Here is a 27,104-nt window from a genome sequence, read left to right on the forward strand (position 1 = left end):
ATCTGTGGGGCGCCTTACGGATCTGAGTGAGGCCTTTCACTCAACAAGTGCAGTACTTAGTGCCAGACGTTGCCCTGAGCATGGACATATATCAGTGACCAATACAGAGCCTCTGCTTTCAAGGTACTTCCTGTATAGAGGGCAGTGGTGGGACTGGAACAGGAGTGACAGATTGAGAGATGTAGTTTGAAACTAAGAACAAAGGGTGTTAGTTGGAGCTGTGGAAGTGTATGAGGTACTAGAGAAGAGAAAGGACAAAGGTTTAGAGGGAAAGAGAAACCTGGGATGACGGAACCTTCTGTGGAAAGCCAACGAATGTTCACTCCATGATAGAAAACACATTCTGTGTCATGCCAAAACAACAAACTTGTCCCCCAAAATATCCTGGTGTGGCTGCGAAGCTATGACACTAAAGAGAAAATGTCTGTTTAGACACTCAGTTCTCCTTGATTACATCATTCCCATATATGAAGCAAAATGACACCAGAGCCATGTATAGGTTTATATTATATAATGTGAAGTGTTAGTCACTCAGTTGTGTCCGACTCTTTGTGACCCCATGGACTGTAGCCCACCAGGCTCCCCTGTCCATGGAATTCTCCAGGCAAGAATAGTGGAGTGGGTTGCCATTCCCTTCTCTGAGGAATCTTCCTGACCCAGGGATGAAACCTGGGTCTCCCGCATTGCAGGCAGTCTCTTTACCAACTGATCCACCAGGAAAACCCTGGGTTTATATAATAACTGATCTATTTGCTTTCCTCAGAAAGGTCTCTAATAAGTACCAATGATATGTAAAAGTAGTGTGGGCAGCTGCCTAAGTTGCTAGCCCTTTAAATCTTTTCCCAGAGCAGCTGTCTCTCTCCCATTCATTCATTCATTCATTCTCTCTCTCTCCAAGTTATTGGCCTGCATCCAGAGCAGATTCTGAGAGCCTCAAGCTTTTCCTTATTTACCCTTCAGTAATTACATATCACAGGTTGTTTGCTCTATGAGAGTCTGGGGCTGAGCAATTAGTTTCCCATTGTCTTCGCAGGAAATGATATCCATGTGACTTCTGCAGAAGGCAACTGTTGACCACTCTGGTTAAAAGAATTTGGAAAGCATTCAGCACTTCCTCTGGTTGGTCATTCAGACTGGCTGATTGGGAAAGCTTTTGGAAATGTGCAGAGCAAATAATGGTTGACAGAACCAGAAATACTACTGGGTCAGTCCCTGAACAAAAGAGGCCTCTGAACTGTTCCTCGTGTCTCTCGATGCACTGACTTGTCTGGAGCCCTTCACTGTGTGGCTCAGCATGGTGCCTCGGCATTCTATTCTTTTTATAATACTTCCTGGGGAATGATCAGTCAGGACGCTTTCCAGCTGCAGATAATTGACTATCCAATTTAAGGAGGAAGGCAATGGCACCCCACTCCAGTACTCTTGCCTGAAAAATCCATGGACAGAGGAGCCTGGTAGGCTGCAGTCCATGGGGTTGCTAAGAGTCCGGAACGACTGAGCGACTTCACTTTCACTTTTCACTTTCATGCATTGGAGAAGGAAATGGCAACCCACTCCAGTGTTCTTGCCTGGAGAATCCCAGGGATGGGGAAGCCTGGTGGGCTGCCGTCTCTGGGTCGCACAGAGTCGGACACGACTGAAGCGACTTAACAGCAGTGCAATATGAAATTTATTGAAAGTCCAGTAGCTCTGCAGACTTTAGGGTTGACTGAATGCAAACACCCCCAGCTCTACTTTCCTGAGTTTCTTCTGTCTTTGCATCCTCTGTGGGCCAACTTTATCTTGTTGGAGCAAGATAGCTGCAGAAGTCCCAGACATCACATCCCACACAGCATTCAGGAGGGACTTTGTCCCAGAAGAATGAGAAGCTCCCAGCAAAACATTCTGCATCTGTTGTTGGCCTGGATAGGATCACATGCCCAGTCTTGAACCAGTCACTGGCAACAGGAATGAGTGTCCCTTAGATCAGTGAATCTCAAACTGTAGCATGCTCACAGGTCACTTGGGATCTTGTAAAACGGCTTCCGGTTCAGTAGGTTAGAGGCAAGACTTCAGAGCTGACATTTCTCAGAAGCTCCCAGGTGATGCTGACATTGCTGCTGGGCACACTGCAAAGCCTTAGACCACGCAGGTCCCCACCCCACCCCAGCTGGTAGTGCTGTCACCTGCCCACAAGGACTGTGGCTGGAGAAACATGGGGGATCTGTTAGGAAGAAGGAAGAGGGAATGGCCCCATGCAAATAAAAACTGTATCAGAGATACTTGTATCCAGTGCATAACAAGCATATTACCTTTGAAGCAGGAGCCACAGGAGGTCTATGATACAGCAGTAAAAACAAAAAGCACTTGCAGTACTAGTTGTGGTGTGGGAGCACCAACAAACACATTATTATTTGTTTATTCTTGAGGTTGTATACATTGCCATTTTTGAAACAAAAAATTAAAGTCATGCTACTTTCTTGATTCTCATTCAGCTATTTTTATTTAATGCCATATACCTAATGTGACTCAAAGGGAACGAGTTCAAATGAAGTGGATTTACATATCCTTAAGTATAAAAGAGTATGCCAAGTCTAGCCATCGTTCTTTGAGTTGCTGTCTGATTGTTGTCTTAGTTACTGGGGAGGGAGGGTACACCCCCACTCATCCTATGAGTCACTTGACATGACGTTGGGGCGTGGAAGATGCTGTCTGTCAGTGGTGAATTTCTGCCAGTGCAAATGGTCACAGTGCCCTTATACATGATGTTTAGTGGAGAAAATCATTATGCTGTCTACATTGAAAAGGAAGAACTATTTTGTTATCTTGTGTGGGCTGGGGGGGTAGGTTTATTGACAAAAGACACACAGGAGTCCTGAAGTGCTGTAATTTGGGGAAAAAGGCTGTTAAGACTGAAGGACCAGCGTTCCTCCTGATCACAGACTCAGGGGGGCCCAGAGTGGAATATGCAGCCAGGTGTTGAGTAAACCCACCTGGGTGGTACCCAGAGGGACTGCCGTCTCCAGAATCACATGCAGACAACACTCTGTGAGGGAGATGGAGTTTTCCTGCTCCATCTGCTTGACCCGCCCACTCTGAAACCACAGCTTCACATCTGTGAGACCTGTGGGAGGGCAGAGCAACTCTTACTAACTGTCCTCACCTACACAGGTCACCAAAGTGCCTGTACCCAGGGAATTACCGACCCTGACACCTTCAGAGGTTCTCGGCTCCTCTGGACCAGCTGGGGAAAGCTGCTGGGCTCCGAGCTCCAGCAAGGCAGGAACTGTGCTCACATCACACCAGTGCCCCATGGATAGGCATGATGACTGAACAGGAAGATGGTCAGCCCCACTGACCGAGCATTCACTTTTTAAGGAGAAATGAAAGAGGGGAACACTTTGTTGTGTAACTTCAGTAATTTACCAGCTAAATATACAACGTTTCAGTGTCCCGTCCACATATTTAGAACCTCAAGGACTGCCAGTTAGAGACGAAATAATATTAGCTGATCCTGTGTGCTACAGGCAAGGTGGCACTATGATTCATCAATTGGTTCAAACGATGTTGACTGAATGTCGTCCTACTGTGTGCACTGTGAGGCATGGCAACGAGAGTTTGGTCCATGGATGGGTGCCCAGAATAGGGAAGACATGGTTTCCAGAAGGGAAACACAATATATGCTTAATTACTTCTGCCTAATGATGCATTTTTCATTTCGTTGTGGTATTTTTCAGGACCAGTCCAGCAGCTGTATTAGAAGACATGTGGTATATATAAAGTTTGTGATCGTTGGGGGAAATTTTGGTAAGTGTCACTGCCTTTATCTCTGATACCTTGTGAAGTACGTGGTGCTCATAAAGGGAAGCCAGGGCTTTGTCTCTGCATCTTTTAAATCTGCTCTGCACTTGACAAAATGGATTTTATAATTAAATGTGACACTCAATTGGTATTTTCTGACAGTACGACATTTTTTCTTGTCATTGCTGGTGTTATTAAAAAGTATGGGGTTTTCTAAGATATAATAAGTCTAGATTTTAGGAAACCTTCCAGATGTGGGATGAAGAATACCCTGGACCATTTAGCTTATGTTCTAAGCCACCCATGGAATATGTGAGTAATTAACTTGCAAACCAAAAGAAGTGGGGAAAAAAAATGTTTCTAGGTTTCCAGAGCAGAGAGATCCTTCCAGTCTATTTGTTGAAATGAAAGAGAAACAAGCAGTTAGCTGCTTGGGGAATGGGACGTGAAAGGGAATTAAGAATCCAGCATGCCTCATCCCAGCCTGGGACCAGCAGAGCAGTGGTCTGAGACCAGGAACATTAAATTCAGCAGTCACCCAGAAGACCTTGCTAGCAGTAGTCAAAAGGACAGGAGACATGGGTCAAAACCCAAGTTCTACACTTAGCATTTGTTATATAACCTCACTGAGCCTCAGTCTCCTCATCTGTAAAATAAGGCATATAATATTACCTACCTCCTAGGATTGTTGTGAGAATAAAGCAAGCTAAGTAGTGCAGGGATGCTCAATAAAGCAGTTTTTTTTTAACTTATTTTATTGAAATGTAATTAATTTACAGTGTTGTGTTAATTTCTGCCATACAGCAAAGCGATTCATATACATATTCACATATATATACATTCATATATTTTTTCACGTATATATACGTTCATATATATTTTCATGTGTATATATACACACATTCATGTATATGTATATCCATGTTTATATATACACACATTCTTTTCATACTCTTTTCCATTATGGTTTATCACAGGATATTGAATTTAGTTCCTTATGCTATACAATAGGACCTTGTTGTTTATCTATCCTATACATAATAATTCGAATCTACTAATCCAGTCTCCCAATCCCTCCCTCCCACTTGGCAACCACAAGTCTATTATCTATGTCTGTGAAAAGCAGTTATTCTGGATAACAGAACACCCTTGTTTGGAAACTGGACATTTGCCATTGAGGTCAAGCCAGCAAAAGGTGTGCGTGTCTTCCAGAAGAAGAGACGTTGAAGAGGGGCTAGTCACCCCCTGTCTGCTATCACTAGGGACATCACAGCTGGTCACCACAGTCCTTCTCCAGCGTCCACCGCATAGCAAGCAGGGGGAAGCCTCAAGACATTTGCCTTCTTCTCTCACCCTGTCAACCTGTTCTTAAACCAGCTTAGTTAATTTAACTCCCCTTGCTGCCACCTTTGCAGCCAGGTGTGGTCACATTGTTTTAGCTTTGTTCAGTTTGAGAGCTAATGTTATTTTGAATCAAAATGATGAGAAGAGAAAGAACAGGTCAGAAGGTGATGGTGCCCTTGGTTTAGGTCTCAGTTACCATGTTGAGGCTCTCATTTCCAAACCTTTCTTTGGATTTTTTTTGTCTATGCTTATTATTCAGGCTTCACAGAGATTCAGTTACTGGACAGAATTTTTTCTAACTAAAGTCCATATTTATTCACATTTCATCTATTTATCTATTAATTGAAGGATAATTACAGAATTTTGTTGGTTTCTGCCAAACATCATCATGAAGGGCAGAAATATTTGAGCTTTAACTCAAAGAATTTGGCTTTCGGGTGGGACCCTTTACCGGAAGTTGGGAAGAATCAAGAATGTCACTGAGATGAGCTCAGGGTTAAGATTTGGTGTCCAGAGGCGACAACCCTCCAGTTTCAGGGCCTCAAAGAGATGGACATGGCCTCAGGAGTTGTCTGGTCCAGTCTTCCGTTAACAAAAAAATAAAACTCTTCTCCAGAATTCTTGACAGAGGGTATTTCACCTTCTTTCAGAGGTGGGATTTGCTATTGCACAGAGGAGCTTTCTCCAATTAAAAAGCAATTCAGGGCACAGGGAAATTTAAAGGGGTGAGAAAATTGTGCTAGCTTTGACTGTACTGGTATTTATACAACTGTAGGCTTTTGTGAAAACTCACATGGCTATACAACAAAAAGGGTGAATTTTGCTATAGTTAATTAAACCTTAATTTTTTTAATGGGGAAAAGAACGAGCAACTAGACAAATACCTGGACATTAGCTCAAATTATTACAAAGAAAGAAAAAGGGAAGGAGAGGAGGAGGGAGGGAAGAAAAGCTATCTAGACCTTCTATTGATCTACAGTATGTGCTCGAGGGAACAGGACTTGGTCTTCTTCCTTCTTCTTTTCAGTGTCTGGACAGTACCTGGCCTGCAGAAGGCCTGTGCTGAGTATTTATTAAATCATCGAGGCCCCTGAGTCACTCTCTAAGCAGATGGAGACAAGCTCACTTACTTTCCCACACACCACCCACTGGATATTTGAAGATGCTCTCCTTCCTCATTCTTCTTCTCTGGGCTGAGTTTAAACTGTCTTTGTTCTTTGACTCTTCATCTCCTGATGTGATTTTCCTTTCTCACCCTGCCCGGTGCCTCTCCTGATTTGCTCCCTACGAGTGGTCTGGGGCTAAAAACGCAGCCTCTGAGGGGATCTGGACCCCAGAAGGGATACAGTGAGTCCCCACTTCTGTAGATGGTGTTAATACACAGCAAGCCTTATCCCCTTCCTTACTAAGGGCTTGGTAACTGGATTGCTTACCAGTAGTCTTCTAAGAATGGAGCTCCTAAAAGTAGGGAGGCTAGTGGTCCATCCGAGAGATCAGGTGGCAGCAAAGCCAGCCTCATCAGTGTCTTGACTGAAATGAAGCCAGGTCCTGCCCCTGGTTTGAGATAGCAGCGGTGCTGTTTATAAGTCTTTCTGGGCAGTACTGTATTTCAGGTCCCACTTCTTCACCAGGAGTCATAGCAAGTTAGAAATTCTAACTATGGGAGGGTGGGTATGTACTATTGGCGTCTAATGGATGGAAGCCAGAGATACTGCTAAAGACCCTAAAATGCACAGGACACGCCCCCTCCATACACACACACATACACACACACACACACACACATACACACACACACAATCCTGCCCAAGACGTTAGTAGTTCTGAGGCTGTGAAACCAATATGGAAATAATAATATTTTTTAAAAAATCAATGTCTAAGGTACTCATTATTTTGAAGGTTTAAATTTTTTAATGTTTTGACACTTAATTAAATGTAAATATATAACTAGAAAACATAAAGAAGTTTGTTCAAAAAATCACAAATCTGAAAGTGCTCCTAAGAGGCTACATCACCACAGACTCCAAGCCAGAAATGATCTAAATGAATTCAGACAGATGGGTGTCTGAAGACATATACTGAGGACTGTCAGCTAAAGCTGAAAACGAGACTCACACAACTTGGTTCCGGCATTCACACAAAAGAGATTGGCTCGTGTTTTAAATTTCAGCCCGGCTTCTTCAGATGTGTTTGTCTTCAGATGACCTCTGAGATGAGGCAGTATTTCAATCTGGGTTAGCCCATCCTTTTGAATCAAGGGTGTGATTCTGGTGTGATGAGAATGTGCTTAGGGAGGAGAGAGATCTCATTACAGATGATTGAGATTGGGTATTTTGGTACTCAGGGCTGTTTATTTGCATCAATTTCCTAGTGACAGTACAATCTGGTTTAACTGGGAGTCGTTGTGAGCTTGTGTAGCCCGATACGGCTACATTTGCCGAAGCAGGGAGATTAAAGCAACATATGTCAAGTTGTGATATAGGACAATCCACTTGAAAAGACTTTAATTATAGGGCCTATTTTGGGAGGGTAACTGTGCTTTTTGTGAGGTGTATTTTGGGATCCACTAACCCAACTTCAAGGCCAGTAATATCTTCCCAGAAAGGGTGTGGTTGTGTGCTTGTTGCCTAAATATTTTCTTACCCAAAGCTTTGGTATTTGGTACTTTCCTTCGACTTTACTCCCCTTCATTTTTCTTTTCCTGATAATCTTTCCTCTTGCAAGAATGCTATGAAAATGCATTCTGGGAAGCTGGAGAAGAAAAGGATGAAAGATCTCATTTAGATGGCCAAGTCCAGAGATTTAGGGGCGTTACATTATCAGTCTGCTGTTTTTAAGACAAACAGAATTTGGAGGAATGCCCCAAAAGTAATAGTAAGCAGAATCACGGGAGACTATAAAAACGACACGTTGGGGGGAAATATTTTACTGTATGTGTCTAGTAGCAGAACTACACACTTACAACTACTTGTTTCCACCACCCCTTTTCCAACCCATGGGTAATTCTTGTGAGCCATTTCAGTGTTCTTTGGCTAATGATCTGGAGTGAGTTATCTGGTTTTACTTTTGTTCTTTGAGATTCTTGCCTTTTTTCGGCCCTGCCTCAGGTGAATACCTGTGTGTGTGTGTGTGTGTGTGTGTGTGTGTGTGTGTGTGTTGGGAGGGGGGATGGGGAGGGTGGGGCATTGTCTTCCTGCCTAGCTCTTCAGGTGGCTCCCACACACTAACCTATGTGAACCGCAGCTCCATTCTTCCCTTTATCAGGGCGTACAGATTTGCATGCAGCAGCCCTGCCCAGCCTCTCAGATGCCCTTTTGTAAGCATCGTTGGAAGCTTTGGAACAGAGTGGTATGACCTGTTGAAAGCCAGCCCTGTGCATGCTGGCCCTGCTCTGGTGTGCATGAGAGCAGGTGCACCAAGGTTGAGCAGCTGCATCAACCTTGTACTCTTGATCTTTGAATTCCCACGATCAGTTATCCCTTGCTGTCTAAGAGAAGTGTTCTTCTGTCTCCAGGTCAGTTTTGGCACCGTCCTAAACCAGCCTCATTGAAGCTGCATTGAGGCTGTCCTCCTGCTTGTCTGCCCCAGTAGCTCATGTACTTAGAATCCACTCTAAAATTCACACTGTTGTGTGGTTGTTACCTCCAGCAACACCTGTATACCAGAATTTCCCACTTATGGAGGGAAAACATTTTCAGAATAAGTAGCTGGCAAGTATTCTAGAACATGACTGGAGAGCTGACATTGTGTCATACATCTCACCTAGGATCCAGGTGATGGGACCCAGCCACCCCCCAAGCCCTGCCCCTAATTGGCAGGCTGCCCACATGTTGAATGCACGTGATGATACCATTTGTATAACCCACTTAGGTTCATAAGAAGCTGCCACGCATTTGCTTCTCCCAAACCACTTCTTAGGTGGTGGAGCAGGTGCCAGATAAAATCTTTTGCTCAGAGACTATAGCCTTAGTCTCAGGCAGGGGCGTTTGGGAGTGCAGACCTGTTTGTTGTCCTGCTCTCAAAGAGAAAGTAACTACTGGCATGTGGAGAAGCAGGGGTGGTACGTGTCCTGCTGTGTCTGGGACAGCCTGCCCAGTGAAGAATTGTCTCCAATGCAGCATACACTGCAGCCCTGCTGAGAAGCACTGCTCTGAGGTTGAGTGGCTGCTATACAGCAGAGTGGGGCTCATACCCACTCTCTCTCAATCCAAGGTCTCTATGTCCCTCTCCACGTTAGAGGCATCACAGAATTCATTCCCACTTCTTTGGGAGTGTGCACTGCAGTGAAATTGAACTCAGAGTAGCTGTTCCTTGGACTGTGCCATTGCTGCTATAGCGCCAGACCTCCACTGCAGCATTCTGCAGGGGAAGCGGCTTCTCTGGGACCTCAGTGGCCCAGCCAAGCAGCACCCTGTGCCTAGCATTCCTCTGTCTATGCCCAGCGCAGGTGGAGAGAGAGTATGTGTGTATTCTCTTAGGAAGAGACCAAAGAGGATGCTCCACCCAAAGCCTTTGATCTAGTCTTACTGGCTTACAGACCATCCACAGGGGCAGTTAGGTTTCAGTGTTAGGAGTTTTTGATATGATAGCTTAGGCTTCCTATCTACCTGCTACACTTCTACAGCCTGTTGGAGCTTTGTTTAAAGTTTGGTTTTGATGTCGACCAACAAAGAAGCCAAGACAGTGGCTACATCAGTTTGAATGAGCACACATGAAAGTTGATTAACGTGGTAAAAATAAAGCCATGTCGAATGAAAAGGCACACAGTGAAGCTGACTTGAATATAAACGTTGAAGGGGTTATGTAAAGAGGAGGAAGTGATAGTATCTGATCTTTTTTCTTCTTTCCTGGCTTTCCCCTCCTTCTCTCTCTTCCAGATTCTATCTCAATTTTTTATTTTGAAAATTTTCAAACCTACTGGCTTGGGAGAATGATAAATACCTGTATATCCTTTATTTAGATTCACATGTTAGTCTACATTTGCCATATTTACCTTTTGTATCCCAATATATGTAATATATATAATTGTATGTAACACATGTAATATATATAATTATATGTAACACATGTAATATATATAATTGTATGTAACATATGTAATATATATAATTATATGTAATATATGATATATATTATATGTAGTATATGTTATATAAATTTTGCAAAACCATTTGAAAGTTGCAAACATCTTGACCCTTTGCCTCTAAATAGTTCACCATGTATCTCCTAAATATAAGGACTTTCTTCTACATAGCCACAATGCTATTAGCTAATAAGAAATAAAACAATAATTCCATAATATTATCTAATACTCAGTCCATATTCAAACTTTCCCAGTTGTCCTCGGCTGCCTATGGTATAGAACCTCCTGCCTTCTGAGCTTGTCTGTTTCTTCACAGGGTTATTTAACTTGCTCCTCACTTCCTGAAAATTGTTAGGTCTAGAGGCTTGATATTAGAGGCAGGTGAAACCTTTTTTGGCAAGAATTCTTCATAGGCGGTATTCCATCCTTGATGTTACATCACATCAGGAGGCAGATGATGTCATCCTGTCCATCATCCACAGTGCTCAGTCTGATCTCATAGATCAGGTGGTAACCAGACCTCACCAAGATCCAGAAGCACTTAGAGTCAGTAAGGCATCTGTGGGCTGGTACCTGGGTCCTTTGTCAGCATCCTGTCCCCCACCTACCTTTCATCCAGAGATTTGAGTATCAATGAATAATCCTAGCTTGCATCAATTATCACACTTGGATAGTGTCTGATAATTTTTATCCTTTGCTTTCACTTCCTCAGTTATTTATAGTGAATGATCTGGGCCTTCATATTTTTCAGTGATGACTTTTAAGCCACTTCCTTGGTAGTCAGCTCGATTTTGCTGTGATAATAGATTATGCTAAACATTTTCCTTTCTCACCTTCAGAATAGGGAGTAACTTGAGCAGAGCATTTACTGCACACCAGGACCACACACACTCCTTACCTATAGAACTCCTTTCACTATTTTCCCCCTCACAACAGCTCAGACTAGCAAGCAAAGTGACTTGCTCAGGGTCACCCAGCTCCTGCAGTGGAGCCAAGATCAAGCAGATTTGTCAGAGTTTCCCACTCATTCGTGTTCCCTCCAACCCCCAACCCTGGCTGTGTCTCCCACCCTGCAGTTCTTGCCTTAGATGAATGCCTGCCTGACTGGTGGATCCGTGAACAGGGAAGGTCAGTGAGGGAGGTGCAGGAGAAACGCATGCCACCCTAAAAGGGCCAGGTGCCACTGGGTTTCTGACAGATGTGGCTCAGTACCACCAGAGATCTCCATCTGTGTGTTAACCATTCCAACTTTTTAATATTGGCAACTAATTTATATATTCTGATACTTTTTCAGCCAAGTCGTCAGTTTTCCCCACCAGCATGGCTGCTGGCTGAAACTGTCTTGACTCAGCTTGGCTTTGCTTAGAAATAGAATTCATGGTTTGTCTGTTTTTAACACCCTTTTTAAAGTGGGTATTACTGTTCTTGAGATGGGATGCTTTTTTGATTGGGGGGAGTGTTTGATTTTTGAAGAGGGAAAATCAGTCTTCAGGGAAGTTTTCTTTAATTGATACATTATAAAACCTTCATTTTATAGGATTTTCTTTTTTACTGAATCAACACAGTTCATTATTGAACTGCACTTTCACACAGATGGTTTCAGAAAGCTAGAACAGATATGGGGTGGGGATTGGGGAAGGGACAGGTGCCCCCTAATAGGCAGGACCGCTGGCTGGCTTCCCTGGACCAGGACAGGGGAGATCAGGCTGTTCAGTTTCTGGGGATCAGTTCTCCACGTGTATACACACAGCAAGCCAGCAACTCCTCAGACATAAACACAGACACCCTGAACAAAAATGGGATTTCTTAACTAGCAGGTTAATAGCACAATCATAGATGTTTCATTTGTAGCTTTGAAGGAAAGCAAATACACTTCCCTCTGAATATCATCTGTAGAATTTTTTTTTTTTCCAAAATGTTCTCTGAGTCCTTGCAGGGCAATGAAGTCTGTCTGTTTCACCCATCATGTACTCCTTGTTCTCGTGTTTATTTAACTGTGTTAAGGAGTCAGAACAACCTGCACACTTGTTCCTATGAGAAGAACTGAAGCAGAACTGACAGACAAACAGCAGCACTTCTCAGGATGGGCCTCGGTTGTTGTAGTGCTGCTGAGGATAAAGACCTCTTAGATTAATTCTAATTGTTCCTAGCAGAATGACTCCTGAGTTGGGAGCGAAGGGGAATGATTGCAGGTAAAGACCTTCTCTGGTCTTACTTCCTCATGCAGGAGCTTATTTCTTCCCTCTCATTTTACCAGATTAGTAACCTGAGGCACAGAGAGGTTGAGTCCTGTCCAGGTCAAACCAAATTAGCCTGGGTCTTTTGTGATTGTGACTCAGGTTTCCTAAAGCTAAAAATTTCAGTCAAGTAATGCTTCACCCCATGTGTCATCTTATTGTCAGCAATGTTTATTTCCATCCAAACCCTCCATAACCCAGCTTACCACCGCCAATAATGTTTAACAGGTGAAGAAATGAAAGTCCAAGTCGGTGTTGTTCAGACACAGAAATAGAAGACAAGGAGCATGTGTAATTATAATTTTCCAGTAGCCATGTTGAAAGAAAGTAAGAAGAAACAGGTGGAATTAATTTTGATAGTGTACTTTAACCTAATAGATATCTGAAATATTAACATATCGCCATGTAATCAATGTTCAAAATAACTGGAATTCTTGTAGCAAGTCTTTGAGATCTCAGTGTGTACTTTACACTTTAAACAGTACATCTCAATTTAGCCATATTTCAAGTATCCCGCATGGCTAGTGGCTCCCAGTATAGGGCAGCACGGCAGTGTGGTGGCCCAAGGTCATACCTAGCTAGATTCTTTAAGTCTCTTAAGAAAAACTTCAGCAGCTTTTTTCTTCTCCCCCTAATCTGAGGCCACATATTTCTGTCCTCTTTGTGTCACTTTTTCCCCAGCTAACTCTAATTACAGGGGATGCTTGGGTTGGCCATACCCACAAGCTCAGCAGTTTTCCACCAGTCCTGGCGGCTGGTGAGACCAGCACACTCTGCCTTGTAAATGATAGCCTGTGATAATTAGCCTGTGAAGCATTCTTCCAAATTTCTCCACAGCAGTTTCCATGATTTCCTTTTTTTTAGGAATACCTCAGTGGAATTTTGCAAAGCCAGGGAGATTTTTTTCAATGCATCCTTTCTTAAAGACCCATTCTAATCAATGAATGATTCTTAAAATACTTGCTACCTAGTAGGCTCCTCACAACCTCAGCAGACCAAAAAAGCATTACACATTTTTTATCTGTTTTTATAGTGAGATACCTATGTTAATTCATGATGGCTTATTTTCTTTTTGAACTAATCAAATATTTCCCCAATATGTCAGTCCCATTTTGAGCATTATTTACAAAGACACTGAGAGCATTATTTGCGGTGAAACATTAGTAAAAATCAGATTCCATTTCCACTCAATGTCAAGTCTCTGGCCATTGACCCCATTACTTGAAGTATTAGCCTGTAATACATCCCAGAAACAGAAATGTCAGAAGAATGGTGACAGGCTCCTGGAGTTTGTTGTGATGGACTTCCCCCAAATAGAAATCCTGATTTGTAAAAATTTAAATCATAACGCAGGAGATCCAGGTTTGATCCCTGGGTCAGGAAGATCCACTGGAGAAGGGAATGGCTATCCACTCCAGTATTTCTTGCCTGGAGAATTCCATGGACAGAGTTGCCTAGCAGGCTATAGTCCACGGGGTCTCACAGAGTTGGACACAACTGAGAAACTAACATTTTCCCTTTTTTCCCCCAGGAAAATGATTTTCCCCTGTTCTTAATTAGAAGCCAGCCCTCCACATCTTCCAAAATTCTCAGTTAAGAATAGAGAAAATAATATGTTTTCCTGTGGCCTTGTCCACTAATTGAAGAATGGCCCCATAAAACCAGATAAGTGCATTTCCCCTGATCTCCTGCATGCTGTCTTCTTTAGATTTTGGCCTGGTGTCCATTTTTCTTATTCACAGACCCCCTGAAATCTGTCATTTAAAACACTTTAGGTGTAAGGTTGCATTTAGAATCAGAACAATAAGTTGCAAGGGCTGTTTCTTCTCATTCGACTACTCTCCTGTAGTGATGCTCACTTTGACTCCCAAATCACAGTCCTCTTATTCCCTCTGATTTGAAAGTATTTCTATGTGTTTGAGTGGATAGCTCATGTTCATTTCAGAATGTCATTTAGTAGCTACATTTCTGCTAAATAACCAGAAATTATAGTTGACCCTAGCCAAGAAGCTGAGTACCTAGATTTTGCTTCCAAGTATGGTGCTGAGTAGAAATGTTTTCGTTTCATCTTCAATATTAATAGTAGACTGAGAGTGATGGATGGGCCTGGATATGAGAAAAAGAAAGGAAATGTAGATTGCAATGGCAGACCATCATCTACGGAAGGGTTTCTTGACCTGGGGTTTTTATCAGAACCACCTGAGAAGCTGTTAAAAATCCTGGTGTCCAGGCCTTGCTGTCAGAGCCCCTGAGGACATGACCCAGGCAAGTGTACAAGGACCATCTGCTCTTCCTCAGCTGCATTTGTTGTGAAAATTAAGGGAGAAATTTACTCTATGAAAAGTATACCTCATTGAACTTTGTTGTTGTTCAGTCGCTCAGTCCTATCTGACTCTGCAAGCCGATGGACTGCAGCACACCAGGCTTCCCTGTTCTTCACTATCTCCCAGAGCTTGTTCAAATTCATGTCCATTGAGTTGATGATGCCATCCAACTATCTTATCCTCTGTCACCCCTTTCTCCTCCTGCCCTCAGTCTTTCCCGGCATTAGGGTCTTTTCCAATGAGTCGGCTCTTCACATCAGGTGGCCAAACTTACTATCCTAAAATACATGCATACATTGAAATTTTTGAATCTCACCATGGAGAATATTTTGACTGTCACATGCTCTGGGGTCTGAAGATAAAGCTCACAGTTGAAACAGTCATTCATCCACTCAGTCAACATTTAAAGGTCAGTGCCAAGTGTTGTTCCTGCCCTGGGGAAACAGAGACACAGCACATGTCCTGAAGCATTTTGTGTTATGGATGAGATCAATATCCAATATCTGGCATCACCAACTTGATGGACATGAGTTTAAGCAAGCTGCAGGAGTTGGTAATGGACAGGGAAGCCTGGCAAGCTGCAGTCCATGGGGTTGCAAAGAATCGGACACGACTGAGCGACTGAACTGAATATCCAACAATTACGACGCAGAGTAAAGTGTAATGAATGTATCTGTAGAGCAAAAAGAGAGAAGGAGACCCCCAACAAACATATACACACATTCCCAGTCCTACCCATTGCCTTCTTGAAGATGGAAGTTGGTAGACAGTGTGGGAAGGATTCACAGAGAGGCCAGAGAACATGAGTCCTGAGGCTTGAGTAAAGAAGTAAAGAATATTGTGCCTGTTTTGCAAAGGAATGGCTCTCAAAATTTGGTTCTAAAGTAAAACAAGGTCTTTATGACATCATTTGTCTTTTAAGGTGATTCAGCAGCCTTTGATGTGATTCAGTTTGTTTATCCTGATCTGTGTTGTCCCAGCCCAAGTCACATGGCTGACACATAGTAGGCACAGTGGGTGTGCTGAGTTGAATTGATACTTCCAAGTTTAGCCTTTCCTCTGACAAACTGTTAAGACACAGTAGTATCCTAGGGAGGATAATAATGCCAGTATATAATTTTCAAAACAGCACCCAAGTTACTTCTCCAAGTATTATTTCTAAAAGACTGAAAAAAAAAATTGCTCTTAAAGGAGAGCACATTAAGAATATGTGAGTAGTTCCTGCTGGTACATGTCATGGTGTGATTTGATTTTTTATATTTTGGGAACATTCACTCTTCTTTCTAACCTAATTTTTACTCTCTCTCATTCGTAAATGTATCTGAGGTTTTGGAAGAGCAACTGGGCCAAAAGCCGATTGATCATGGCATTCCTTACTGAGTCTTTTATTAGTGTAAACAGAGAAAACAGCATTGTATTTTCCTAGATATTGAATACTTTTTCAGGATTTGGGGGTCAGAAAGTATTTGAGAGTAGCTGTTGACACTGCATTGAAAAATATACAGCCAGTGCTGAGGCGCCTACTTACCCAGAGCAACTGTTCTCCCTGCACATTTTTGCAGCTTACGTGCATGCGTAAAGCCGCTTCAGTCATGTCCAACTCTTTTGCAACCCTATGATCAGGCTCCTTTGTCCGTGGGATTCTCCAGGCAAGAATACTGGAGTGGGTTGCCATGCCCTTCTCCAGGGGATCTTCCCTACCCAGGGATTGAACCCTCATCTCTTATGTCTTCTGCATTGGCAGATGGGTTCTTTACCACTAGCGCCACCTAGAAAGTCCCTTTTGCAGCTTATGTCCCAGTTACCACCACTGATTACTTTGATGCTGCAGAGCATAATAGGGAAATCTGTGACCTGACCTTTTACCCTGGTATAATATGGAAGGAGAAGATTCCGCTCACATACTTCTTTGCTCAGAAGGCAGTATTTCTAGAGGTGCCGTGTGTGTTGGAATTTTTTTGCTGTTAGTCTGCCTGCTTCCCAAGCCTAAAAGCAATGTGCACTCCACCCCTGTTCCATTAAATAACCATTCTGGTTGGAAAGAAAGTAGATGATGCCATGGAAGCTGGGCCTGGGGTTTAAAATGGCAGGATGGGGTTTAAAATCTCCTCGGCTTGTGATTAAATCTAATCACTCCACTGCTGACCAGCTGTAGAGTCTTGGGCAAGTCACTCCACCTCTGAGAACCCCACTTTCTCATTTCTGAAATGGCAGTTAAAGATGAAAGCAGATAAGAAGCATGATGCTAACGCGATGCCTGGCGCTAATACATGCTTACTCTCTGTCAGGTCTCTTTACTTCCCCTTGTGAACCTGCATATCAGTTTGATCATTTTCTTGTTTAACAACTTTTTAGGACTCGCCTTACCGTCTGATAAAGACTTTAACACTAGCCTGGCGTTCATGGCCTTTTACCATCTCCCTGTCTCACCTTTCTACCACATCTCTTCATCTCATAGCAAAACCAAACCATCTCTGTGCCCTCAGTGGGTCTCAGGCACTCACTCTCTTCTTGGAGTGCCCTCTGCCCACCTCTTAAATCTAAATCCAATCTGCTGCAAAGCTCATCTTTTTTTTTTTTTTTAATTGAAGTATAGTTGATTTACTGAATGTTGTGCCATCTCTGCTGTACAGCAGAGTAACTCAGTTATACACATATGTATATTCTTTTTTTAATATTCCTTTCCATTATGATTTATCCCAGGAGACTGAGAATAGTTCCTTGTGCTATACAGTGGAACCCTGTAGTGTATCCATTCTAAATGTAATAATAGTTTTGCATCTATGCAAGGCTCATCTTAAATGCCACTTCCTCCTTGTCCCTCAGACTGGAAAATTCACCTCCTTGTCCAGCCTTGTCTTTCTCATCACAGGTGCTCAGAGAGTTTTTTCCCTGGTGAGCCTTCTCTTCTTTTTCACAAGGCCTGCAGATGGCCATCTTCTTCTCTATGCACACACATCTTTCATGTGTCTTCCTCTTATAAGGACACCAGTTCCACTGGACTAGGGCCTTACCTTTATGACCTCATTTAACCTTAATGAAAAGACCCTAATGCTGGGCAAGATTGAAGGCAAGAAGAGAAAGGGGAGACAGAGCATGAGATGGTTGCATGGCATCATCGACTCAATGGACATGAGTTTGAGCAAACTCTGGGAGATTTGAAGGACAGGGAAGCCTGGCGTGCTGCAGTCCGTGGAGTCACAAAGAGTTGGACACAACTGAGCAACTGAACAGCAACAACTTCTGTATAAGCTTCATCTCCAAGTACAGACATGTTGGAGATTAGGACTTCAACATGTGAATTTTGAAGGGACAGGATTCAGTTAGTTACATATGGGTATAAAAGTCCAGCTGGATCCTCTGAGGGAGTGTGGGGAGCTGGGGCGGGGGGGGGGGTGGCGGTGTGGGTGGGTGTAATTTCCCTCTGCTACTAGCGTTCTCTTCTTCTCTACCCTCATTGCGGAGTACCACAGAGAGGCAGCCACTGTGTGGTTCCCCTGGGTCTCTAGCCTTGGCCAGCCCAGTACAGCTGCTCCCCCGCCATCTCGCCCACAGAGCCCGCTTCCGCCCCCACGGAGGGCTGCTGGAAGCCTGCACTGCCTCACGCAGAGGTCCCATCACAGCCCCCTCCTGGCTGCCCGCAGCCAGCCAAGGAGAACAAGAGAGAATGAGCCCCAGCAGGAAAGGGAAGGAATTAAGGGGCCGAAACAGAAGGGTGACTCTTTTGTCTTAAAGGAAAGAAGTGAAGCTTTTCCTTTCACTTCTCTGTTAAACATTGTTCATGGGCTATTTTTTCCTCCACATTTCTCAGGTCTGAAAACCACTGAGGCACCCCTTCGCTCTACAAGTTTAGACAGTTGATAAATGATGTGAGAGAATGCAGTCTAATTGGGTCCTTCGTTAACCCACCCCTGACTTACAGAGGGGGGTGATTTGGTTACAAACCATTTTTACTCCGCTAAATCAGGGGTTCCACATGCTGTCATCTGCTTGTAAATTAGCTGGAGGCACAAGCTTTGCATTATGCAAAGTATTTATTCTTGCAGTTAATATGCTGGAAAGTGTGGTTTCACACGTTTCTTCTGATACAAAGGTTCTCACCCAGTAGTGAACCAGTCACCTGGGGAGCGTGTACAAAGTGCCAAGTCCATCCTTCCTCCTCCCCACCCCCACCCCATGAGTGTAAGTGTGGGAATGAGCGCACAGGGCTTCCCTGACCCTACCCTGAAAACCCCAGTCATTGCTTCTTACTTTATTACTTCCTCAGAGATTTCTTACTAATTTTTTTCAAATATAGGATTCTTTTTTTTTAATTCTTGACAAAACCCAGGAACTAGTTTGTTTTTTATTGTTTTATGACGGACAGCTTCAAATTTACAGAAAGTAGACGGTGTCACATAATGGACCCCCATGATCACCCAGCTCCAGTGATTATCCACGTTCTGCTATTCTTGTTCTTCTGTGCCTGGATTATTCTTACTTTCTGACTAATTCAATTTTATTTCCTAGATAAGAAAAAGAGTGTAATCTGTGAACTAAAAGTTGGTTACATGTCCTTGCAAGTGTTTCCCCCACTTTTCTGCATCTACTCCTCACAGCAGTCCCAGGCATCGTTACCTGCATTTTATAACCTTGGAAATTGAAGCTCTCAAAAATCACATGCTTGCCCAGGCTCTCAACTAGTAAGCACTCAAGTAGGGTTCACTCCCAGAGGCATCTGAGAAGTCTGCTTTTCCCCCTAAGCTACACCGTAGAAGAATAAGGACCATAAAAAATAAGTAGGTCCAGGTTTCACATATGGACAGATGTACAACTGTATAATAAAGCAAATACCATTTAATGTTAATATCAGAAGCTAGATGGTGTTTGGGCATTCAGTGTAAAATTATTTAAACTTTGTGTTTGAAGTTTTTCACGATAAAATATTGATGGAAGGGAATTTCAGCAGAAGCAGACTTTGTCTTTCTCATCAAGCAGGACATAAACAAGCTAGTTTCAGATACCCATTCTATGGATATCTGTTCAAAAGACACATATTGGAAACTTCCTTGAATTTTAATCTTAAAAATAGCAAGCCAGTGATAGAAATTACCTGGAAATGACCTTATCAACGTTCCCTGGTGAGGTCTTAGAGAACTTAGAAAACTAGATGCCTTAACTGTGCGAGGGACATGACGATAGACAGTTCTCCAGTTCTGGTCACTTAGGTGGGATTCAGTCATTTACCCAAAGCAACATTTTACATAGTAACATACATCCTGCATATTGAAGTGCTTCCTTAGCACAGAAGGACATAACTTTTTTACACTACTTCACAAACACAGCCACCCACACCACTCCATTGTGTGGTACAGGCCCTGCTTTGATTGGGGAGCTGGCCAGAAACTGCTGAAGGTACAGAGACCCTGCGAGTACAGCCAGCAGCCCTCTTCCATTCCTCCAGGGGGCACTGTGGGTCCCAGCAGCCAAGGCTTGGCTGCCATTCGCATTACCCAGCCTGCCCGGTAGCACTCAAGGCCAAGTGCTCCGAGCCCAGGGAGAGCTCTGCCCTTCTAGCTTTAGCCTGCTGTGGATGAAGGAGCTGCTTAGTTATACAAAAGCTACGTACCCAGAATCCTCACACACTGCAAAACTATGATCACATCAGGGAACCAAGAAATTTCTAGTTCACTGATTTCCAAAATTCCAATTGAATCTTGGGGTCCATATGACTCACTGATGTTTGTACCATCATACCATTCTCTTTTGATTATACTCTGAGTAGAATCAAAAGCCCTCAAGAGGTAACTGTCTCTTGTGTTCAGTACTCCATCAGTGTCCTTCATCCTGAGGTGTCCAGACAGTACAGTCTACAAGGAAGAGCAAGGTTTGTAATTAGACCTGGACGTGAATCCCAGCTTCCACCATTACTGGCTGTGAGACTTGGAGAAAGTTGCTTAACTCCTCTGAGCTCAGCTCATAGGACTATTGTAAGGTTTGAACTCAGATACAGGTATGTGAAAGGGCTTCCCAGGTGGCTCAGTGATAAAGAATCTGCCTGCCACTGTAGGAGATACAGGAGATGCGGTTTGATCTCTGGGTCAGGAAAATCCCCTGGAGAAGGAAATGGTAACCCACTCCAGTATTGTTGCCTGGAGAATTCCATGGACAGTGGAGACTGGCAGGCTGCAGTCCATGAGGTCTCAAAAGAGTCAGACACGACTTAGTGACTGAGCGCACATGTGTATGTGAAGTCACCAGCATGGCCTTGGGCCCACTGAGCACTGGTTTCCCTTTGCTCTCATCTGTATGATTTATTGTGAATACGAGATGAGGGCTCACATCCCTGCTGCTCCCTGCTGGTCCAAATACATTGTGTCTCTTCCCATCCATGCTTTCATCATCTAAAAATGGACTGCCTGTTCTCCAGGATGCTGCAAGTGTGGGTACTATCTAACTGCCCCTTGGGGTGCTCCATCACACTGTGGGGTGCAGGATAGTCCTGAACATGGAGCCCAGAAAGGGTAACGGCTGGCAGCAGACTGGAGGCTGTGGGATCAGGTAGGGAGGGCAGCGGAGAAATGATCAAAGTGAGTCTGGAATCAAAGCTTGGCGTTTCTGAAAACAAAGATTACAGCTTGGTAGCTTTGCCAAGGGTGACCCCCACGGGATGTTAGTTATACCACACCAAGGAGGTGGGTGCTTGACTTCCAGTCACTTCCCCACAGAAAGCCTAATTGCAGCCTGGATCCTTTGCGACTCCTTGGCGGGGGTGAGGAGTGGAGGGGGGCTCCTAGGCTAGGGATGGGGAGACCACTGCAGTGTTCCTGCCTGCACTACTGCCTTCCTCCTGAGAATGATTGCCATTATTATTTCATGTGGTCTTACAACCGGGAACGAGAGTTTGCTCAGTTGTGCATAACAGACATTAAATCTGTTGCGCAATTTGCAGTCTAAACTTGCTTGTGGACCTTCCATCCTTGCTGGTTCCTGCCTGCTACAGCCATCCAAGCACTTGGGACACATTTCCTTTCTTCCCCAAAGCTGCGAGGGGCCCAGGAGTTGGGCTTCCTTAAATGCAAGCAGATGGAAGCAAGCAGGAGTGTGGAGGCAATTAGACGATTTCTTCCTCCAAGCAGTACGGGCTTGCTCTCTTTGGTATGTGGCTGTTCTTGCTCATTTTTATTTTCCATTTGGGTTTTGTCAGCCTGTCAGCTCTTTTTTTCCAAGCTGTGTGTTTTGCTGCTGGTTGTAGGCTCGTGCAAGATGGGGTGACTTGGTTGCTTATTGTTTGAAATCAAACTTTCCACACCGAGGTATGGATAATGCATGATCATGAAGATGATGCTTATGCTTCATATTTGTAAAATATTCTGCAGCTTAGAGTGCTTTCACATACATCACCATTTCATTTGGCCTGGGCAGAAACTCAGATTGAAATGACAGCTACGCTCACCCTGTGGGAGTGGGTCTCTATGCTATCTTGTGGGTCTTTGTCTCTATGCTGTCTTGCTAGTCATACACAAAGGGGAGGGGAGTAGAATGAAAATTGAAGTCTTTTGCTTTGTTTTCTCTTTCTAGCTTCAGTCAATCAGTTACATATTTTTCAAGCACTTTATGAGCGCACCGCTAAGTTCTCTGGTGACATTTAAATAACTGTAGCAGACAGCCCTTGCTATCAGGGGATTTCCAGTTGAGGAAAGAAGACCTGCAACTATGAGTTTAAGTGACAGTGCCAGCACACAGAGGGCATTAAGTAACTAGGTGTTGGATGTGTGAGTGAATAAATGAATGAATGGATGGTGCAACCCACCAGAGTCCTGAAGAGCAAGAAGAAGAGCGAGGGAGGAGGGAATGAGGTTAGCGGTCCTCAGTGGGATGGGACACGGAGGATACAGCAGACTCGGAATACCTGGCTGCCAGGGCGAGAGAATGGGATCACCTGCATTCTGAATTGCCACCCTTAGTGCAGCTAAATAAGAGCTGAAGATGCTAAAGGAAACCATAGAGATATAGACTGTGAAGAGTGAGCAAGGAAAATATAATATGGGGCGAGCGAGAAGGAGGGAAAGAGGGAAGGAGGCCAGGAAACAAACTGGAAGAAAGACGTTGCTCATCGGCTGTTGTCAGAAAAAGGGCTAGGAAAGCCACTTCACCTTAAAAGTCTGTCTCCTGGTTTTAAGAACCTACCGTATTGCAGCCCTCTAGTAGGAACTAGGAGAAGGTGATGGAAGAATTGAGAGAATCAGAGAAATATAGGATTTGGCCCTATCCCTTAAGACAGCCTGCCATGCATAGGAAATAGTGAAACAAGGTGAATATCCCACCTGCTGGATGCTGGGGACAAGCCACGGAAGGGAGAGACTTGGAGACCAGTGTAGCCTGAGGAGCTGAGGAAGGCTCCTTGAAGGGGGAAGATGGGCCAAGGCCTGGCTCTTGGAGATGCAGAAACTGCACGGGCAGTTGTGTGGAGATGTGTACCATCATGGGTGTAGCTCATGTTGGGCCAGTGGGAGATGCTGGAAGAGGGGCAGGGCCCCTGGTGTGGAAGGCTTGGAAGCCAGGCTGGGTAAGTTGCTGAGCAAGGGAGTGACACAGAGGCAGTAAGTGGAATTTTCTTCATGCCCAGAATTCTCATTAGTGCCCTGATGCCCCAGATGCTGGGCTGGGTTCTTCACTGTCCCCTGCTGATGGTGTGAGAGTAAGCTAAGGGAAGGAAATGCCTCCTTGGGATGGGCATCAAAATCTCCCAGAGTCTCCTGGGCCAAATACCACCTCTCCAGTGGCAGAGCAGGAGTCATCTCTAGTAGAGCTGTCAGTAGGACACTCTTCTTCGTGGCTATTTTAGCTGCCATGGAACTGGACTTAGTTTGTGTTTAGACCTTTATGAAGTCTATGTAGCTTCATTGTGATGAAATTTTTTAAAATAATATCCATTCATACACACCCCTGATATAGAGGACTTAGGAAATAAATTACAAAGGACAAAAGTCACCTTTTATTCCATCACACAGAGACAAGTCATGCACATTGTTCATATGTTGTTCAATGCCCCTTCCTTATACAAATTTGGAAATTATTAAAAATAATTTATTTTTTAAAATAATTTTTATCTTATTTTTTAACTTGACAATAAACCATGAATATTTTTCTAGTTCAGTATTTTTCAATATGATTCCAGTGATGTATCCTATTCCACTGTAGGAATGTACCATAATTTAATTGATCAAATAGGAAACCAGTCTCCTATTTTTGCTCATTTTGGTTGTTTCCAGCAAATTCGGTTGTTACATATTTTTAAAAACAGCATCATAATGTGATATTTTCAGATAACCTGTTTTCATTAAGTGAGTTGAGCAGACAAATGCAAATGAATATAGAATGTTCCTTATGAAGTTTTATCTTACTTTTAGTGTCACTTCATCAAAAATAGTTAATCAAGCCCTGAGTGGAAGAGAATTACATGTGCTGTAGCATACTTCTCTAAGACTGTAAAAACATGAGCTAACCAAGCCCCATGCTGATAGATATACCTGAATATAGAGTAAGAGTTTAGGGATCCCAGTTGGATCAGGTAGTTCTTAGAATTTAAATGTCCTCCCATGCTTGATTGTAGTGAAATTACAGCAACAACAAAATTTTTAAGTAACCCTCAATATTATCTTCACATACATGAAGAGCCAAGCATTAAAGAACTTTAACCCCCTCTCTGTAACCTACCTCTTGATCAGTGTTTAAGACACCGATCTCCTTCCTGATATGGGACACCGTTTGGAGGGCTGGTTCCTGCTGACTTTATTATAAGCTGCATAGAAGAGAAGTTGCCAGCTTTATTTTTTCTTTGAGACAGAGTTTGATTTACAGAGACCTGAAACTTCCTGCTTGTGTTTCTTTTCCAGTAATATGTGTGATTCACCACAGTTCAAGGTAACCGCGTCTTATAATACCTCACTTTTTTCCAGTGGTATTTTTCTATGGGAACCCTAGAATAGAGAGGAATCCTCTGTGTCTTCCATGATCTCATATTCCCTGCCTCTCAGAGTTTTGCAGTATAATTAGGTTACTTGTTTTTCTTAATTATTTTTAATCATCCAGTGCTGAAGAGGAGGAGGAGAAGGTCAAGAAAAAATAAGATGTGTTCTATTTTTTAAACATTACTTTGTATGTTGCTGGTGCGTAGGAACAGCATTTTTCATACTGGACAAATACGTGGCAATATGCTAAAGCCTTTTATCAATTCTAATAATTGACCTGTAATTCTCTTAGATTTTCTGTGTAACCAGTCATATCCATAAATAAAAAAATTTTTTTTGCAATCTTTTATCTTTTTTTTTTCCCCCTTACTACTCTGGTTGGGACCTGTAGCACAGTGTTAAAAAGAAGGAGGGCAAACACACATCCTTAGTTTATTCCAGATTTGAAGGGCAGGCTGCTAACGTTTCACCATTGAGTATGATGCTTACTCTTGGGAATTGGTTAATTCTTATTAGGTTAAGAAAGTTCCCTTTTGATCCTAGTTGGTTAACAGTTGCTATTTTTTTTAAGTCACAAGTAATTGTTGGATTTTATTCAGTGCTTTTCTGTGTCTATTGGTAAGATTTTCAGGGTTTTCTCTTTTAATCTGATAACAGGGAAATCACTGTTGTCAATTTTCTAAAGTTAAACCGTCCTTGCATTATTGGTAAAAATCCAATAGCCATGATATGTTTTATAGACTGTTGGGTTGAGTTTGTTAAAAATTTTTTTAGGGTTTTTTTGTTTGTATTTATATATGAGATTGGCCTATAATTTTCCTTTTTTTCTACTGTCCTTGTCTGCTTTAAATGCAAAGGGTATACTAGTGCTTTTCTGGTTTCTGTCTTTGAAACCTGCCTTTTTTTTTTCTGTAAAACCATCTGAACCTAGTGTTTCTTGGCTTTGTTTTCTTTGGCAGAGGGATGTGTAGATTTTTAAATGATGAGTCAAAGAATTTCTCTGAAATTTTTTATTTCTTCTTAATGACATGCAATTGTTCATAGAATGTTGTTATTTTTAATCTCTGCTGAACCTGTAGTTACATTCTCTCTTTCATTCCTATTTCATGGTGATTTGTCTATTTTATTAATTTTTCAAAAAAACATCTTTTCCTTTGTTAATCCTTCCTAATGTATCTATATTTTCTGATTTTATTAATTTTATCCTCTGTTATTCCCTTTGTCCAGTTTCCTTGGATTTACTTTTACTGACTTTCTTACTTCTGGAGCTGGATACTCATTAATTATCCATCTTTTTTCTTTTTTAGGATAAGATTTAAGTATTTTCCTCTAAAGAAAACTTTATTAGAATCTGACAAGTCTTATTATGGAATATTTTCATCATCACTCAGTTCTAAGAATGTTATAATTACCATACTTGTTTATTCTTTGATTCATGAATTATTAGCAGTGTCATTTTAATCTTCAAACAAATGAGACTTTTTAGTAATCATCTTGTTTTGGCATCTAACTTAAAAATTTTTCTTGTTGTCAGAGAATGTTGTTAGTATGATACTAGTTTCACAAAATTTTTTGAGACTTGGTTCATAGTCTAGTATATGATCAGTTTTTTTGAAAAAGTCCATGAAATGTTTTTTAAAAATGCATATTCTCTGATGGGACTGGGGGAAATAGAGTTCTAAATATACCCATTAGATTATGCCATTTAATTATATAGTTCAAAAATTTTATATACTTAATCAATCACTAAGAGAGGTATTGTTAAAAATCTCTCACTGTGTTTATAACTTTGGCCTTTTGATTCTGATGATTTGCTTTATACATGGTTATATAAAGACTCTTGAGAGTCCCTTGGACTGCAAGGAGATCCAACCAGTCCATTCTGAAGATCAGCCCTGGGATTTCTTTGGAGGGAATGATGCTAAAGCTGAAACTCCAGTACTTTGGCCACCTCATGTGAAGAGCTAACTCATTGGAAAAGACTCTGATGCTGGAAGGGATTGGGGGCAGGAGGAGAAGGGGACGACAGAGGATGAGATGGCTGGATGGCATCACTTACTCTATGGATGTGAGTCTGAGTGAACTCCAGGAGTTGGTGATGGACAGGGAGGCCTGGCGTGCTGCAATTCATGGGGCGGCGAAGAGTCCGACACGACTGAGCGACTGAACTGAACTGAACTGATATCCATTTCCTGGAAAGAGTATTAAAGAACTTTTCACTGGCATTGTCCTCTTTGTCTCAGAACACAGATTCCTTCCTTAAGCTTCTAGGTTAATCCAGCTTCTCAGAAGCCTTGCCCCCAAGGCATTCATCTGCTGATGGCTTCAACACTGGGATATTTCAAGGGGATAAAGTATCATAAAACCATAGAGCTGCTATCCT

General features: G+C 42.7%; 1 protein-coding gene and 1 long non-coding RNA gene across 6 annotated transcripts in view; one reads left to right on the plus strand and one right to left on the minus strand.

The window, feature by feature from the left end:
• The window catches only part of FYN (FYN proto-oncogene, Src family tyrosine kinase), a 212,087-nt gene that overhangs the window by 95,896 nt on the left and 89,087 nt on the right, over nt 1–27,104 (plus strand). For all 5 annotated transcript variants that reach the window (XM_005210788.4, XM_005210791.4, XM_010808438.4 and 2 more), the window contains one exon: nt 3,717–3,786. The gene's annotated coding sequence lies outside the window, so the exon portion shown is untranslated. The remainder of the gene's footprint in view (nt 1–3,716; nt 3,787–27,104) is intronic.
• LOC112448036 (uncharacterized) lies at nt 12,595–15,749 on the minus strand. Its single transcript, XR_003036331.2, has 3 exons — nt 15,504–15,749; nt 14,463–14,550; nt 12,595–12,645 (listed from the first exon to the last, which is right to left on the minus strand). It is a non-coding gene; the product is annotated as an uncharacterized lncRNA (long non-coding RNA).

The sequence above is a fragment of the Bos taurus genome, chromosome 9 (assembly GCF_002263795.3).
Source record: "Bos taurus isolate L1 Dominette 01449 registration number 42190680 breed Hereford chromosome 9, ARS-UCD2.0, whole genome shotgun sequence".
NCBI classification, from domain to species: Eukaryota; Metazoa; Chordata; class Mammalia; order Artiodactyla; family Bovidae; genus Bos; species Bos taurus.